Below are 13,887 nucleotides of genomic sequence, written 5' to 3' on the forward strand. Positions count from 1 at the left end.
TGACTTTGAAAAATCCAGTTTCCTGATTGGTCCTCTGGTCAGGTGTTTGGTTCCCTTTGTTAACCCTTTACAGGTAAAAGAAACATTAACCCTTAGCTATCTATTTATGACAGGGACACATAACACATACTGATCCATAGGTTGCACATGCTTGTAAGTTTTTTCAATATGACTTCATTGTGACAAAACATCATCATGCCCTGATGCAAGATCCTGATACAATAAAACAGTCACAGGATGTAGCTTTGATGGATTTCCCATTCTTTGCCTTTATAGGCTGGTAGGACAGCAGCTCTAAGCCTGAAAACAACTGTTTATGAAACTTTGATGATTAAAATATCCATTTAAGTTAATATAAAATTTACCAGAATCTGCACACAACCCCAGATGGTCCCCACATATGTGGATTATTTGGAAAACTTTTTGTACAAAAATGTTCTAGTGGCACCAATTTTATATGGAAGAACCTTCACTATTGAATGAATAAAAGATTCTCTCTGATACATAAGTAGGGATTGGCCGAGCCACAGGAACAGAAGAGAGAATATGACTAGAATAGGCAGAGGCAATAACCATTAACCAAATAAGTGGGAGATAATGATTTCAGGGTGTGATGAAAAGATATTTTTTACTGTAAAATCCCTCAGTTCTATTCTGCTCCCAGCTAAATCAACATAAAAAAACCCATTCACTTCAGTGGGAGCAGAAGTCAGACCTTTGTGTTCTTTCTTTTCTCTTCCTCCTGAGGAAGGTCACATGCTGGTGACGCAGTATGCCAGTGACTTGTTTCCCCTTGCTACTCCCTGCTGTGCTTCTACAGGAGGGCACAGAGGGAAGAAGCTTATTCTCATTTGCAACTACTCATGCAGTGTATTTATAGTAATAACAAAATAATATCCCTTCAGTTACCTGTCAGTTCCTTCTAGATGTGAGGATCACTGACCTATAAAAGTGGAATGGTACCTCATTCTTCAGCTAGGGAGTTGTGACTCTGGATTTATGCCTCTTTTTATATTTAACTTATACACACTCCCTTCCCTTTATATAAATGCCTGCTGTACTTTCTTTTGCCTCGTTGCTATGCTATTACTCTAATATTTCAAAATTTCTGATAAATATAATTATGAGAAGAAGCTTCATTATTAACTCAGCTGTAATTTGAAATTAGCAATGCAGCAACTTGATATTTAATGGCACTACTGAAATGGAGGTAATAGAAATTCTATTGAGCCAAATAAATGTGAATTAGTAATGATTCTCATATGTGCATTGTATCTAAATTTAAGATTAAGGAAATGGCCGTTGTTACACAAACTAACATTGAGACATTTTAAAAAGTGTTTAAACAAAATTATTTGGCAATAAGTTTATCAATGTTTGACTTTAAGAGTTCATGCAGTCCTGAACTCTCTGAATGTCTTGAATATTTTAAGTATCAGAGGGGTAGCTGTGTTAGCGTCTGATGAAGTGTGTATTCACCTATGAAAGCTTATGCTCCAATACTTCTGTTAGTCTATAAGGTGCCACAGAACTCTGTTGCTTTTGAATATTTTAGCAATGAAGCCATTTTGGAGATTTGGGCAGAGGTTCTTTCAAGAACCTAAGTGAGCCTTGCCAAAGTACTTCCCTGGACATCTATCCCAGGACCTTTTGTGCAGTGGTAGAATAGTTATTCTGAACCAGGCAGAATGTATACTAGAAAGAATTTAAGATGAGTCTGGGTACTTAAATTTATCTCTCTGCTGGACAATAAAAACCATAGACTTAACAGAGAAATTGGTTTCTGGCTAATTACAACAATTTGTAACACACTCTATTGCTTGCTTACCCTTAATTGGCCATTTTATTTTAAATGGTCTCCTATTGCATGTGTGAACCCCTTGTGTTTAATTATCTGTCTTACCATGTGTTTATATCACTCTGGTTACCTTCTCAGACGAAGAGCTTTGTGAAGCTCAAAAACTCAGTTCTTCCACCAACTGAAGCTGGTCCAATAACAAAAAATATTACCTCACCTACTTTGTCTCCCAGAAATATCATTTTAAGTCTCAGCACTGAAAGTGTGTTGGTCTTTACACACACCTGCAGGTCACCCTTAGCTGTTCATAAACTAAAGTTTGCTTGAATTGTTCACTCAAAAGACAAACTTTAATGATTTAAACAACCTTCTGTTTCAATATACTCCTCTTCTGTGTGTCTACTAGCACAAATAATGATTTCAAATATTTTATCATGATTTTAGTACTTAGCTGGCCTCTTTTTTAACTAACCTGGGGATTAAGTTGAGGAGTATTACAGAATGACTAGTAAAAATGGTTAAAATAGTATTAGCATTTCATGATAAAGAATACTAAATTCTGATCTTTAACTTCAGCGGAGTTATTCTGGATTTACATCAGCAGAAGAGAGAAAACATGAATATCCAAAGCAGAGCTTCTTCTATCAGAGAAAGGAAAAGATTCTTGCTATTTACTAGGTGCTTCAGCATGCAGACCTAATGCCTGGGAAGTACTTAGGTACTATGGTGATGAGTGCTTATTGTTAGGAAGTGTAGAAAAATGATAAGGAAAGCTAAAGACATTAGGGGAAAAACATGTCTGGCAGGGCTTAGGACAATAAAAAGGAGATTTTAAAGTATATAGGGGTGGAATCTTCACAATTGATAGGCCCATTATTAAATTGAGATGGTAAAATTGTTCATAATTATAAAAAGACATATGTGTTCAATAAATATTCTGCAGCTGTGTTAGTCTGTAAGAAAGAAAGAAAGAGTCCGGTGGCACATTAAAGACTAACAGATTTATTTGGGCATAAGCTTTAATGGGTAAAAAAACCCACTTCTTCAGATGCATGGAGTGAAAATTACAGATCCAGGCATAAATATATATTGGAACATGAAGATATATATTGGCTCATGAACTCTCTTCTCTTTATGTGCCAATATATTTTTATGGCTGGATCTGTAATTTTCACTCCATGCATCTGAAGAAGTGGGTTTTTTTACCCATTAAAGCTTATGCCCAAATAAATCTGTTAGTCTTTAAGGTGCCACCGGACTCCTTGTTGTTTTAATAAATATTCTATTCTGCATTTGTAAATAGGAAAGTTGATATATTTGTATCACATGAGGAAATGAAGTATTTTTCAATCCATTGGTAACCAAAGAGGATGTTAAACAAAATCTACTAGAGATAAACACTGTTTAAAACAGCAGCCTCAGATGAGGGATATTGCACCCAATTGTCCTAAATGGGTTCCCATATATTACCCCCATTAGTCCTGAAAGGGCTGGCCAAGTCGATTTCTACATAACATAAGAATGGCCATACTGGGTCAGACCAAAAGTCCATCTAGCTCAATATCCTGTCTTCTGACAGTGGCCAATGCCAGGCGCCCCAGAGGGAATGAACGGGAAAGGTAATCATCAAGTGATCCATCTCCTGTCGCCCATTCCCTATCACCCATTCCCAGCTTCTGGCAAACAGAGGCTAGGGACACCATCCCTGCTAATAGTCATTGATGAACCTATTCTCCATTAATTTATCTGGTTGTTTTTTGAACCCTCTTATAGTCTTGGCCTTCAGAAAATCCTCTGACAAGGAGTTCCACAGGTTGACTCTGCATTGTGTGAAAAAATACTTTCTTTTGTTTGTTTTAAACCTGCTGCCTTTTAAAGATTTGAACCCACTCCTCAATCCAGAGACCAGAACATCCACTTGAGAGCAAGATAGAGTCTTGCACCTTAGACCATTTGGCCATTCTGACACTGAGACACAGATCACTGGAGACCCTATCCAATGCTCTATTTACTCAGCCATACAATTTCTGGCCCATTGACATTAATTTTTAATACATCTTGGAATGCCAGGAAAAATTCAGACAACTAGAAGAGTGCTAATGTCATTCCAATTTTCAAAAAGAGCAAGTAGGATGACCAGGTAACTATGAGCTTTCGAGTTTGACATCAATACCAGTAAAGATAATTGACAAGCTGAAATGAGATTCAATAAAAAAAATAAAGAATAGGATTATCATTAACACCAGCAAACATGGCTTCATGGAGAATAGAAAATAGATTATGTCAAACTTGATTTTATTCTTAGATGAGATTACAGGATTTGTTATTAAAGATAACTGAATAGATGGGATATCCTGACGTTTTTGTAAGGCATTTGACTTAGTACTGCATGACATGCTAATTTAAAAATTAGCACTCTGCAATATGACTAAAGCAGCACATTAGATGGAATAAGAGCTAACTAACAAACAGATCTCAAAAAATAGTTGTCAATGGCAATCATCACATGGGAGTGTTTCCAGTGGAGTTTTGCAGGGATCAGTGCTAAGTCTGATGGTATTCAACATTTTTGTCAAAGATGTGGAAGTAAATATAAAATCACTCTTACAATTTGCAGATGACAGAGATTGAAAGAATGGTAAGTAAATGAGGACAGGAAAGTCATACAGAGGGATCTGGATCACTTGGTAACCTTAGCCTATGTAAACAAAATGCATTTGAATACAGCCAAAGGCAAAGTTATATATATAGAAACAAGGAACACAGGCCTTACCTACAGATTGAGGGAGCGTTTCCTAGAAAGCAGTGACTCTGATAAAGGTTTATGGGTCATAGTGGACTAGCAACTCAACCTGAACTCCAGTGTGATGCTGTGCCAAAAATGGGGTAGTGTAATCTTAGGATGTATAAACTGGGGAGTAGTAAGTAGGAATAAGGCCTGGGAGGAGATTTTACTTCTATCCACAGCACTGGTGAGACTGATAATGGAATACTGCATATGGTTCTGGATCCACATTTTTAAAAGCATATTGAGGAATTGGAGAGACTACTGAAAAAAGCAACACAAAAATATTTGCGGGCTGGAGAAAATGTTTTCTAGTGAGAGACTTTAGGGTGACCAGATGTCCCAATTTTATAGGGATGGTCCTGATATTTGGGGCTTTTTCTTATATAGACACCAGTTATCCCCCACACCTTGTCCCAATTTTTCACACTTGCTATCTGGTTACCCTAAGACACTTAAAGAGCTCAAACTGTTCAGTTTATCAATAAGGACTTGATTGCAGTCTATAAGTACCTTCACAGGAGAAGATACCAGGTACTAAAGGGCTCTTTAAGCTAGCAGAGAAATGCATAACTAAAAGCAGTGACTGGGCCTGGTCTACACTATTAGTTTAGGTCAAATTTAGCAGCTTTAGATCAATTTAACCCTGCACCTGTCCACACGACAAAGTCATTTTTGTCGACTTAAAGGGCTCTTAAAATTGATTTCTTTACTCCTCCCTGATGAAGGGATTAGGACTGAAATCAACATCGCCGAGTCAAATTTGAGGTAGTGTGGATGCAATTCAACGGTATTAGCCTTGGGGAGCTATCCCAGAGTGCTCCATTGTGACTGTTCTGGACAGCACTCTCAACTCAGATGCACTGGCCAAGTTGACAGGAGAAGCCCCACAAACTTTTGAATTTCATTTCCTATTTGCCCAGCCCGGCAAACAGATCAGCACAGGTGACCGTGCAGAGGTCATCAGCAGAGGTGACCAATGAGCTCCAGCATGGACCGAACGGGAGGTATGGGATCTGATCACTGTACGAGGAGATGAATCTGTACTACCAGAACTCCGTTCCAAAATATTTGAAAAAATCTCCAAGAGCATGAAGGACAGAGGCTATAAGAGGAACCTGCAGCAATGCTGCATGAAACTTAAGGAGCTCGGGCAAGGCTACCAAAAAAACAAAGAGGCAAATGGCTGCTCCAGGTCAGACCCCCAGACATGCCATTTCTATGATGAGCTGCATGTAATTCTAGGGAGTGCCCCCACCACTACCTCACCCCTGTTCATGGACTCCTGTAAGGGGGGAGTCTCATGCAACAGGGATGAGGATTTTGGGGATGAAGAAGATGAGGAGGAGGAGGAGGAAGAGGGTAGCTCACAGCAGGCAAGTGGAGAAACCGCTTTCCCCGACAGCTAGGAACTGTTTATCACCCTGGAGCCAATACCCTTCCAACCCTCCAAAGGTAGGCTCATGGACCTTGAAGGCAGAGAAGCCACCTCTGGTGAGTGTACCTTTGTAAATATAATATATGGTTTAAAAGCAAGCATGTTTAATGATTAATTTGCCCTAATGACTTGGGATGCATTCGCGGCCAGTATAGCTACTGGAATGCATTCAAGCAACATCCTTTCTTTATCTCTCTGTGTTATCCTCAGAAGAGTGATATCATTCATGGTTACCTGGTTGAAATAGAGAAATTTCATTAAGGGGACATTCAGAGGTGGCTGTTCCTGCTGGGCTGTATTCCTGTGGTTGTAAAGAAATCATCCGTGCTGTTAGACACGCTGTGTGGGGAGGAGTGAAGCGATTATCCTGGGGGGAAGGGGGAGAGAGAGATTAGTTGGGTTTGTGCTGCACGTTAACCCGAAAACAGCAGCCCCTCGGAAAACCATCAGGCCCTCAACGGAAGAGGTAAAATGCGACTTTGTGCTGAAAGCACATGTGCCATGTAATGTTAACAGCTTGGTTCACCGTGAAAGAGTTGACCCATTGTTCTCTAAAATGTGTCTTTTGAAAGAATACTCTCCCTTTTTTTCCTCCCATAGCTGTGAGTGTTTCAATGCTCCCCCTATCATCTCCATCCCAGAGGCTAGCACAGCTAAGAAGGCCAAAAAAAACCCCCAAAAACAAAAACAAAAAAACAGCACTTGTGATGAAATGTTCTTTTGAGCTCATGCAGTCCTCCTGCACTGAAATAGCTCAGCAGAATGCATGGAGGCAAACAATGGCAGAATCCAGGAAAACAGAAAATGAATGCAAGGACAGGACAGACAAGCAAGAGGAAAGGTGGTGGCAGTGTGATGAAAGGAAGCAGGATGCAATGCTGAGGCTACTGAAGGATCAAACTGATATGCTCCGGTATATGGTTGAGCTGCAGGAAAGGCAGCAGGAGCACAGACCACTGCTGCAGCCTCTGTGTAACCAGCAACCCTCCTCCCCAAAGTTCCATTGCCTCTTCACCCAGATGCCCAAGAACATGGGGTGGAGGGGGAAACTCCAGGCACCCAACCACTCCACCCCAGAGGACTGCCCAAGCAACGGAAGGCTGGCCTTTAATAAGTTTTGAAGTGCAGTGTGGCCTACCACTCTACCCTATGCTTTCCTCTATCCCCACCTGGGCTACCTTGGCAGTTACCCCCCTATTAATAAAGAATGCCTGATTTTGAAACAATAGTGACTTAATTGCCTCTGCAAGTGGTGATCAAAGTGGAGAGGTTGGTTGGCTTACAGGGAAGTAGAGTGAACCAAGGAGGTGGGTTAATATCAAGGAAAAACAATCGGAACTCTCACACCCCATAGCCTGGCCCGTCATGAAACTGGTTTTCAAAGCTTCTGTGATGCGCAGCATGCCCTGCTGTGCTCTTCTAACCACCCTGGTGTCTGGCTGAGCATAAATTAGTGGCCAGGCAATTTGCCTCAATCTCCCACCCTGCCATAAATATCTCCCACTTACACTCACAGATATTGTGGAGCACACAGCAAGCAGCAATAACAATGGGAATGTTGATTTTGCGGAGGTCTAACTGAGTCAGTAAACTGCACCAGTGAGCTTTTAAACTTCCAAATGCACATTCTACCACCATTCTCCACTTGCTTCGCCTATAGTTGATCTGCTCCTTACTACTGTCCAGCGTGCCTCTGTATGGCTTCATAAGCCATGGCATTACGGGGTAGGCTGGGTCCCCAAGGATAAATATAGGCTTTTCAACATCTCCATCAGTCATTTTCTGGTCTGGGAAATAAGTCCCTTCCTGCAGCTGTTCAAACAGACAAGAGTTCCTGAAGATACGAGCGTCATGTACCTTTCCCAGCCAACCCATGTTGATGTCGGTGAAATGTCCCTTGTGATCCACCAGTGCTTGCAGAACCATTTAAAAGTACCCTTTGCGGTTTATGTATCAGCTGCCAAGGTGGTCCATCCCGAGATAGGGATGTGTGTGCCGTCTATCACCCCACCACAGTTAGGGAATCCCATTGCTGCAAAGCCATCCACTATGACCTGCATATTTCCCAAAGTCACTACCCTTGGTAGCAGCAGGTCAGTGATTGCGTTGGCTACTTGGAACACAGCAGCCCCCACAGTAGATTTGCCCACTCCAAATTTATTCCCAACTGATCGGTAGCTGTCTGGCATTGCAAGCTTCCAGAAGGCTATCAACACTCGCTTGTGAACTGTGAGGGCTGCTCTCAGCTTGGTATTCTTGTGCTTCAGGACAGGGGAAAACAAGTCACAAAGTTCCATGAAAGTGCCCTTATGCATGCAAAAGTTTTGCAGCCACTGGGAATCATCCGAGACCTGCAACACTATGCAGTCCCACCAGTCTGTGCTTCTTTCCTGGGCCCAGAATCAGCATCCCACAGCATGAGCCTGCCTTATTGCCACCAGGATGTCCAAATTGCCGGGGCCCGTACTTTGAGAGAAGCCTGTGTCCATGTCCTCATCACTCTCATCACAGCGCTGAAGTTGCCTCCTCACCTGCTTTTTCAGGTTCTGAACATACTGCAGGATAATGTGTGAAGTGTTTACAATGCTCATAATTGCCATGGTGATCTGAGTGGGCTTCATGCTTGTATCTGCAGGAGAGCAGGAGAGCAGAGTTGCAGCGGAAGTGGTGGCTGACAACGGATGCCACGAGAATAGATATTTATAGAGAATGACAAGAGGACCTGTGAAGTGGATTCATGAGAGCAGGAGAGCAGAGTTGCAGTGGAAGCGGGAGCCCATGACAGCCAACATAGAGAAATACACTATCAATCAAGACAAGAGCAGGAGAGCAGAGTGGCAGCAGAAGCGATGGTTGGAAGACCAGTTTTTCTGACTGATTGGACTGTCTGAGGCCAGAGAAGGAGAGCAGAGTGGCAGCAGAAGCGGTATTTCAATGACAATGGTTAGCAGTCCTACTACACCATCTGCTGAAAGCAATATGGTGCCCTCACGGAAAAAAGGTGCAAAATGTTTATCTGTCGTTGCTTTCATGGAGGGAGGGGCAACTGACGACATATACTTAAAACTACCTACGGCAATGTTTTTGCCCCATCAGGCATTGGGAGCTCATGCCAGAATTCCAATGGGCGGTGGAGACCACAGAAACTGTGGGATAGCTAGCCTCGGTACTGTGGACGTACTCCGCCGTCTTAATGAGCTTAGTGGGGACACACAAAATCAAACTGGGGGAAGGGATAACTCAGTGGTTTGAGCATTGGCCTACTAAACCCAGGGTTGAGAGCTCAATCCTTTAGGGGGGCTAGTTGGGGATTGGTCCTGCTTTAAGCAGGGGGTTGGACTAGATGATCTCCTCAGGTCCCTTCCAACTCTAATATTCCATGAACTGTATAAATTCAACCTAATTTCTTAGTGTAGACATACCCTGGAAGTTTAAGCCAGACAAATTACAATTAGAAAATTGACTTTGTTTACAAAAAAACAACACTGTAATGACAATGTCATAGTGGAACAAACTATGAAAGTGATGGATTCTCCATCTCTTGATGTCTTCATATTAAGACTGGATGCCTTTCTGGAATATGTTGTTATGGACTCGGTTAGATGTTGTTCTTCGGTGTTGAGTTACAGCCTTGTTGAAACTAATAGGTGTGTGTCATAGTTTCAGGGTAACTCCACTTGCATTCCCCTTCCATGTTCCCTTGAGGGCACACACTCTAAAGGGTTTTAGACTCCCAGACATAATCTCTTTGGGGCAGAGACTCATGTCTCTCTTCTATCAGACAGGGAGGTTTAAGACTGTACAGGTCCATGTCTTACACTGTGATGTTCCCAGAAAACCAGACTGCCTAAACAGGCATCTGCACTTTGCTTTCTCTCCAACTGTTAACAAGGCTTCTCCTCTTTCTCTCCTCATGCTGTCGCTGATTCTCCTTCTCTCTTGTACTGATGCTGGCACTTCTGGTCTTCAAGCAGCTGGGGTTCCAGATTCAGCCAGTCTCTCTTTAGCTGCATCCTCTCTTGGCCTACCAGCAGATCTCTCATCAATCCCTGTTGCAGTGATACATTTGGTCTGTACAGAGCACAGATGTTCCCCTTTTCTCTCCAGGGAGCTAACTCCAAGATTTCCCTGGCCTGCTGGACTCTCAGCCAGTGGGCTGGATCTTCCCTGTGAACTTGGACCATTATTTCTCTTCTGGCTGTCAGAATACAGCAAGTTGACAACCTGTATTTTTGTCTACTCCTCAGTGTTGAACTAAATTTCTCTGTGAAATTCAAGCAGCTAATCTTACTTCAGCTCTTCGTAATTCATTTTCCCTGGTCCCTCATTTTACTGTTCCTTTCTCCAAAAGACTGAAAATTTCTTTGTGCTTTTCCCTTCTAATGTACTTCACTACTATTGGTGCTTATGAGAATTCACGCTGTCCTAGATCCCATATATGCTGCCATCAAATGTGTGACAGTTCAGGGTAATCGCACCTGCATTCTCCCTCTGTTGACCACCAAGAGCACCCACTTAAAGGTTCCAGCTACCAGCTGTCACCACTCTTGGACAGAGACCTGTATCTTACTCCCTTCTGACCAGGGTTTTTCAAGGCTACACAGCTCCCTGTCTACATTGTGATATTCCCGGCAAGCCAGACTTCCTAAATAGGCCAGCATCTGTGTGTTGCTTTCTCTTCAGAGGCTATGAACAACATAATTGTCTTCAGTTACAAGTTATCAGTGAGCTCTTTCTAAACAAGCACATTTATTCTTAGGATGAAAGCATTAAAGAAAAAACACATTAAAACACACTAAAAGAACTTGCATGCATGCTAAAGAAAACTTACCTTAAGTCATCCCATGCTAACCTCAGGTTCCAGTAGGTGTCATTCCTTCAAAACCCACAACTGGATTTTCCCCATGGTTACAAGTTCATAACTGTCTCAGAATCAGACAATCTATTGGACACTTCATTTGTTTCTTTTTACTGGTTGGACTTTTGATCTCCAGCCAACAGGTAAAATCAGCAAAGACCCTCTCCTTAAGGCATGATTTTTGAATAACTGGATGTAGAGAATTTGCATTAATCTCTTCCCCAGGAAACATTATTGTCCCAAAAGTCCATTCTTGTCTGACATGTTATTCAATATAATTTTTTGAACTTCAATTCCTCAAATCTGTCAGATCACCACCTTGTGAGGTTCCATACAATTCCGGCCCACAATAATACACAAACCATTAATTTAATACAATGGATTACAAAGATACTTACACCTAATTCAATAAAGTCTTCCCAGGTATGTGGCAGTAGATTGCCCTATCTGTCATAGTGTGAATATGCCCTTCCTTTAAGATACCTGTAAAAGACATGTAAGGGGCTCCGCCTAAAACAAGGACAATAGAGTCTGCCCAGAAATTAGCACCATGAAGATGGAGGGTTCCGTGAGGTACTGTTTGGCCAGATGTGTGTGTGTGAGAGAGAGAGACACGGGGAGAGATTGAAGAGAAAGACAAGCAGACACAGCCTGGAGTGACACTAATGTAGCTCTGAGATAAAGATAAGAAAAAAAGCTTTTAGGGTCCAGAGTGTTGGCTGGAAAGGCGGGCTTGGAATAGCAAACAAAGGAAATGTCCCTTGCTATGTGATTCTGTGTTCAGAAACAGGACTTTGTACATTCCTTGTAAATAAAGAAGATTTCTCCAAAGATACCGAACTATATCATTAATTTATACTCCTCTCTGGAACACCCGGAGTTCCTGGAACGCCCTGATCTTTGACTAGAGGCTTAACTCTAAAAGGATAACAATGTATTTTAGCCGAAACACAAGTTATGTTTTAGTCAAACACGTTATTGGGCTCAATACAGGGGTAACAGGGTGAAATGTAATGGTCTTTTATATACAGATCAAACTAGACAATTTAATGATCTCCTTCAGTTCTAGGGAATCTGTGAAAAACTGCAGATACTAAAGATAAATAGAATTTGTCCACTAATATATCTTTTGCTTTCAGTCATGCCCTCCTTTAAATCTATTACTATTGGATTGGGAGTTTCAGAGCTTGATTTTGGTTGCTTAGCAACATAATCAGCAGTTTCCTCATTGATGCTAGGGATGGCTAAACCTGGAATGATCTTGTTTAGCTACATATCCAGAGTTCAAATGTGTATCCAAATTCACATGACATATTGGTGGGTGCACTAAGAACAAACAATAGAAAAAAGGATTGTGGATAGGTTCAAGTGTCATCTGGGTCAGAATAAAGCACTCAGAGTAATGGGAAATGCAGTGGGAGTAAGGCAGATTGGAAACTTTCTGGGACTGTAGGGAACCTGCATAAATAGAGTAAAGTTTGTGATGGGATAAGGTCTTCTTTGGATTGGAAGAGAGCTTGCAAAAGATATGGGAAATAGAATCAAGAAAAGTATGTGGTTGAAGTAGTTCTTATTATTCTGAACCTCCTTTATTAACTCATCATTAATTAGCACCTGTAGCAGTTGCTGAAGTTTGTTATTTATTTGTTTGGGTGGTTACAGATAAATCAGATAAGGTAGAATTCAGTAGTTTATTCAATAGTTTATCCAGGTCTAATGATCCAGTTCGGGGGATAGATGCTTGATTTTAGTTTCAAAACCATTCTGAATTACTTCAGATCAATCTCTCAATGTTTATCCTTCTGTTTACACTGGCTGTGTTTTATCTTTCCTGTTTTTGTTGTTAAGGAAACAGAATTAATCTTTTACTGTGTCCCAAATTCTTCAGAAAACTAGAAGGGGGATAGGCCCTACACTGCATTTAATATTATTTAGCAACATAAATGGTTCTATGATTCAATAACTCCATTTTATTTCCAATACAGCTTATCTTTACTGAGTTCAGATCAGACAGGATATAACTTCTGGCACTGCTTGCATTGCCTTGTGAATACAGGGTCTTTACTCAGGCAAAACTCACGCAATCCACACTGTGCAAGGAAAAATAGTAATACCAAAGCAATAACAGGGGAGAGAAATGTTAAGACAGTTCTTTAAAGTGGGTTGAAGGAATTCATAGCTGTACAAGATTAATTGCCTGTTGAGAGGGAAGTACACCTCATACACCCAGAGCCCCCAAAGTGGCCATCTTGTAATTTCATGGCTGATAAAGCATGAAGTAGAACATGGATTCCATCCAGCACAACAACAAAATATGTCAGTCAAGTCCTCAGATGTGATGCGTTTGTTACCTTGATGTCCGAACAGAGAATAAGTTGAAGCCTTGCTTCCCATTCAAGCCTGCCTAATAGGCAGGGAGAGACTGAATGTCATACATCCCGAGACAGTGCTGAGAAAGAAGACAGAGCCAGCCCTGGAATTTGGAAGCACTGAGCTCACATCTGACCAGGACCCCAGAGCTGACGGTTGACAATAAAATACGTTTTATTTTATTTTTAAATAAGAAGGGATGCGGGTGATGGGCTCCTCTTTGGCGTTAATGGAGGAAGAAGTCTGATGGATAGGGAGGGAAAGAGGTATCAAAGATACAGTTATCTTCTATCCTATCCTATCCTAAACTGAGGAAATACGGTGGTATCTCAGGATACGTCTACACTACGGGATAATTCCGAATTACATTAAACCAGTTTTATAAAACAGATATTGTAAATTCGATTTCACGCGGCCACACTAGGCACAGTAATTCAGCAGTGTGCGTCCATGGTCCGAAGCTAGCGTCAATTTCTGGAGCGTTGCATTGTGGGTAGCTATTCCGTAGCTATCCCATAGTTCCCGCAGTCTTCCCTGCCCATTAGAATTCTGGGTTGAATCATTGTCGCGGGTGGTTCTGGGTAAATGTTGTCAGTCATTCCTTCCTCCAGGAAAACAACAGCAGACAATCCTTTCGC

The 13,887-nt window shown here is 41.5% G+C and overlaps 1 pseudogene; it reads left to right on the top strand.

Annotated features, from left to right (window-relative positions):
• Positions 1-13,887, top strand: part of LOC142046259 (uncharacterized) — a 52,859-nt pseudogene that overhangs the window by 14,387 nt on the left and 24,585 nt on the right.

This window comes from Chelonoidis abingdonii, chromosome 2 (assembly GCF_003597395.2).
Source record: "Chelonoidis abingdonii isolate Lonesome George chromosome 2, CheloAbing_2.0, whole genome shotgun sequence".
Taxonomy (NCBI): domain Eukaryota; kingdom Metazoa; phylum Chordata; order Testudines; family Testudinidae; genus Chelonoidis; species Chelonoidis abingdonii.